Source organism: Manihot esculenta, chromosome 3 (genome assembly GCF_001659605.2).
Source record: "Manihot esculenta cultivar AM560-2 chromosome 3, M.esculenta_v8, whole genome shotgun sequence".
Lineage (NCBI taxonomy): Eukaryota > Viridiplantae > Streptophyta > Magnoliopsida > Malpighiales > Euphorbiaceae > Manihot > Manihot esculenta.
Window position 1 is genome coordinate 12192710 of NC_035163.2, and position 5489 is coordinate 12198198.

Genomic DNA, 5489 nt, shown 5'->3' on the forward strand with positions numbered 1-5489 from the left:
TGCTTCTCATCCCCCAACACAAGCAGGAGATTGATGGTACCTAGTGAGGCAGTACCTAGGATCAATTCGTGATAAAAAATCTCATCACACAACTTGACAAAGAACGAAGCTAAGATATCTTCTAAGAGTTGCTCTACTACACTCCTAACCAACCAATGTTATTAGTAATATAGATAATTAAGTAATTCTAACTAGAGAACATCATAATAAATTCTTGATAAGTTAACTAAGTATGGAGAAAATCCATATTAGAATGCCATAAGGTTGGTGTAATACCCGGCTAGACTCCGGTATCGGAGTTCCTACCGTCCGGTGGAATCTCGGATGTCGGAAGCCTCTAGTAGGGTAGAAACATGTTTTCATAAAATGTTTTAAGGTATTTCATGGTTTTAAGTATGAAAATTTAATGAGTTTTTGAATAAAAACACCCTTGGAGGAAACTCAAGTTCGGCCGCCGAAACTCAAAGTTCGGCCGCCGAACATGCATGCACTTCAGGAGTGCTTTAGGCCCCCGAAGGCATAAGTGAGGGAAGCCCAGGTTCGGCCGCCGAACCTCAAGTTCGGCCGTCGAACATGGCATGCATGCGGAGGCACTTTCGGTCCCCGAACGTGGCCTGGCCAGCCACTATAAAAGGGTCACTTAGCCGAAATGGGCGAGCTTTCTCCCATTTTCGGCCATAGCTAGCTTCCGACCTCCCTCTCCCCAGATCTTGTGTTCTTTCACCAAATCTCCTCCATTTTTCTTGAGTTTTCACCTCTCATTGCAAGTTTTGAGCATTTAAGACAAGTTTTAGAGCTTTGGGAACTCAGGAGCTCATTTGCTTGGATCTCCGAGTTTAGGTCGTCTCTCTCTCTATCTTCAAGAGGTAAGAGCCGATCTTAAGCTCATTGGATGTTTTAAGTAAGTTTTAAGTTGTTTTATGGGGTAGAATGGCATGTATAGGGTTGTATGAGTTTTTAAGCAAATGTTATGTTTTTGAACAATGTGGCATGTTTGAAGTGTTGTAGTTGGGGTATTTGATAGTTTGAGACCCCTAGATGTGATGTATGATGTGTATGTATGTTTAGAACAAGTTTATGCATGATTGGTTAGTTTTGGAGGCAAATGTGCATAAAGGAGCCAAGTTTCTGCCCTTTGGCAGAAACTAGGTTCGGCAGCCGAAGGCACTTTCGGCCGCCGAACATGGCTGGGGAGGCAAGCCTTTCGGCTGCCGAAGTTGCCCCCGAAAGGAGACTTTCGTCTCTGTCTGGGACTTTCGGCCGTCGAAGGTGCCGCCGAACATGCATGAGTTTCGCCTCTGTCTGGGAGTTTCGGCCGCCGAAGGTGCCGCCGAACCTGCCTGACTTTCGGCTCTGGAGGGACTTTCGGCCGCCGAACCTGCCGCCGAAAGTGCCCTGTCCAGCCATTTCTTGCATGTTATTATGTAGTTGTTTTATGATGTTTTAGGGGGTTTTTGGGGAGTATATTAGAGTTATGTTTATGTATGTTTGGTCCCTCATTGGAGTCCACCTGTGTAGGTTCGGACCCGAGGAACCGAGGACCCCAACAGTGAGCCAGCTGCTACAGAGTTTGTCAGAGCTAGCCAGAGGTGAGTGGAATAAACCTTAAGTTTTAAAATAAATGAAATATGAATTTGAGCATGACCCATGCATCATGAATGCCATGAGATATAGTAGGTTATTTGCATTAGTATTCACGAATTTGTTACATTGCATTTATGATGTTGATGTGGATTGGTTATTGGATGATCCTTTAGTCCTCATATGGCATGATGATGTTACGGCATGATATGGTATGGAAGTCCAGGTTGTACCCATTCTACGTCCCTGGCACGATGTAAAAGAAAGTCCAGGTTGTACCCATTCTACGTCCCTGGCACATTGGTATGTTATGATATGTATGATAAGAGAAAGACCGGTTGTACCCATTCTACGTCCCGGCACAGTTGGACTATGTAGAGGACTATTGGTGACAATACCATCCGAGATGTGATTTGTTGTGATGTGTTGCATTACATAATGACATGAGATTTTTAAATATATGATTTCACTATTCTGCTCACTGGGCTCTAGTAGCTCACCCCTCTCCCTAATCCCCCAGGATTGCAGGTACGGGCTAGACAGAGAAGTCAAGAAGAGTAAAGTCTCATGTTTGTAATAGATAGATAGTGGACATGATAAATTGTAAGATAAATGTAAAGTTGTATAGTCATGATATGTATATTGATATTGAGGATTAGAGGTTGTGCTTGACCATATGGATGTGTTATCCCTTTTAAATACATGATCTTAGATGTTTTATGATATAGATGCTTAGCCAACTCAACACATGTATATCGCCCATTGGGGAATTGATGAGATCCCACAGAGGGGTCAAGTTTATGATTATGGTTATGTTTAGTGCATGCACAGGTTGAGTTTGGCGTATGATAGAATGTATGAAAGAAAAGTTTTAATTTTTATGTATGATTGTTGATCATGTATGGGATTAAACAGGTTTTTAGGATGTATGTTTGGCTTGCTACGGGTCCTGGCGACCTTAAGTCGACCCGGATCCTAGCGCCGGTAGCGGTCCGATTTTCGGGTCGTTACAGAATGGTATCAGAGCCCTAGGTTCATATGGTCGGACCTAGAGTGTCGGGCTCATAGATGTTATAGAAGGTCAAGCACAATAGGAAGATCATGTCCACTAGGATAGGATGTTGAGTCCTGTCTTGTATGATGATGTGAAATGCCATGATTATATGCATGTGCATTAATGATATGCTATGCTATGTGATGTATGTGATAAGGGTTCATGTGTGCCCACATGAACCATATGATGCTAATGCTTGTATGATGTGTACTGTTTTTCAGAAAACAGGATGAGAGGAACTCGTCGATCTGCACGATTGACTGGAGTGCCACCTGAGGATGAGGGCACGAGTGCCCGTCCTCCTACATTGCCTAGGGCAATGTCTTGTAGAGCCAACAGAGAAAGAGTGTCAAGGGACCCTAGAAGGTCTTTTGATGCTAGCAGAAGGGGGACAGATAGAGGAGGAAGTTCTTCAGATGTGAGGGAGGTTATGGAAGAGGATCAGAGGAGGGATGGGAACTTGGATGTGAGCATGGAGGAAGAGGGGACAGGGGAATCTCAGGGAGGCGTTCAAGCCTCGGGGTATGGTTTTCCACCCCATTATCCACCCTTCCCACAGGGTTCAGGGTATCCGATGGGAGGTACATCGGATTACTCCAGCTTTAACCCTTACCCTACCTACATGCCTTATCCACCTTTATATCCACCTTACACACAGTACCCAGCTTATCCACCCTCACCCTTCTATCCAAACCTGGCAAACCCCACCTCGGGGAATGCTGCACCTCCACCTCCACCACCTACAGAACCAGCAGCCCCAGTTACTCAACCTCCTAGACCTAGCTCAGCTGATGGGAGCAAGGTAAAGATGACAGATTACCTCAAACTAGATGCTCCCAAATACAAGTCAGGGGATGACCCCTTTGAGTATCTGAGAGTGGTGAAGACAATAACTGATGAGCTAGGGGCAAGTGACAGCAGGGCCATTCAGATGGCAGGGTTCACTTTAAAGTGCAAAAAGGCACGGGAGTGGTTCAAGTGTTATGTGGACTCGAGACTAGACGGTATGACATGGGAAGAATTTGCGAATGAGTTCGCTGGATGGGCTTTTCCAGACAGTTCCAGAGAACTGAAGATGATTGAGTTTGAGCAACTGAGGCAGTCAGAGCACATGGGTGTAGAGGAGTTCACGGATAAATTCTTGGAGCTATTGCCTTTTTCAGGGCAAGCTCTAGATACAGATACGAAGAAAGCCAAGAGGTATGTTATGAAGCTGCATTCCAGGTACTCCACGTTGATTCAGTCAGCTGAGAGAGAATGTTTCCACACTGTGGTGGATATGGCTCGAAGAATGGAAGCAAGTGCTATAGTTGAGGGGTCAGTGAAGCAGTCAGTGACCCAGTCTTCAGGGGTTAAGACCCCAGGCAGAGGAGGACCAGGTTTCTCTTCTCAGAGCTCAGGTAAGAAGAGGTGGGATAATACCACCAGGAAGCCGAAGAAGAATAAGTTTTGGAACAAGTTGAAATCCGGTCTGGGATTTGGCGGTGGCTCGAGCTCAGGCTCAGATGGTACAGAATGCCAGAGATGTGGAAGACCGCACAGGGGAGTGTGTCGAGCTGGGACTAATACATGTTTCAGATGTGGACAGGAGGGACACATAGCTCGGGAGTGTCCTAGAGCGCCTTTTATGGGCCAGCCCCAGCAGACAGCTTCTGGTAGTGTGGCACAGCCAGCAGTTCCAGCCACAACTCAGGGCAGTGGCAGAGGTAGAGGGAGAGGGGCAGCCTCTTCTTCTAGTTCCCGAGGTGAAGGTCCATCAGCTCCAGCCAGGATCTTCACCATGACTCAGCAGGAGGCTAACACATCCAACACCGTGGTGTCAGGTAATCTTGTCATTGGGTGTTCTGATGTGTATGCATTAATGGACCCGGGTGCATCTCATTCTTTTATTGCTCCGAGAGCCGTTGAGAGGTTGGGTCTGATAGTCTCTGGGTTAGAGTGTCCCCTATGGGTCAGTGGACCCAAGTGTGACCCGTCGGTGGCAGTGTCAGTCTGCCAGTACAGTCCAGTTTTTGTTGAGGGAAGATGCCTCTCCGCCGACCTTGTGGTTCTAGATTTGACAGACTTTGACGTCATTCTAGGGATGGATTGGCTATCTACCCATGGTGCTACCTTGGACTGCAGGGACAAGGTAGTCAAGTTCAGAGATCAGAACGGGTCAGAGGTCATCTTCAGAGGAGACATGAGGGGCACACCTAGAGGTCTGATATCAGCTCTTCAGGCTCGTAGGTTGCTTAGGAAGGGATGTCAGGGGTACTTAGCTCATGTGAGAGAGCTAGACAGTCAGGTCAGGGAGCCGGCCTCGGTGCCAGTTGTCAGAGAGTTTCAGGATGTTTTTCCGGATGAGCTTCCAGGTTTACCACCTGCTAGGGAGATAGAGTTCGAGATAGAGTTGGTGCCTGGAACTAGACCGATCTCTATCCCTCCCTATAGGATGGCCCCAGCCGAGTTAAAGGAGTTGAAAGAACAATTGCAAGAGTTGGTAGAAAAGGGCTTCATCCGACCGAGCACTTCACCTTGGGGTGCACCAGTTTTGTTCGTAAGAAAGAAGGATAGATCCCTTAGGCTTTGTATCGACTACAGGCAGTTGAACAGAGTCACTACCAAGAACAAGTACCCATTGCCAAGGATCGACGATCTATTCGACCAGCTAGCAGGAGCGGGTTGTTTCTCCAAAATAGATCTGAGGTCCGGGTATCATCAGTTGAGGATCAGGGAAGAGGACGTGCCAAAGACAGCTTTCAGGACCAGATATGGGCATTTTGAGTTCCTTGTAATGCCGTTCGGGTTAACCAACGCCCCTGCAGCATTCATGGATCTCATGAACAGAGTGTTTAGCCAGTACCTGGATCAC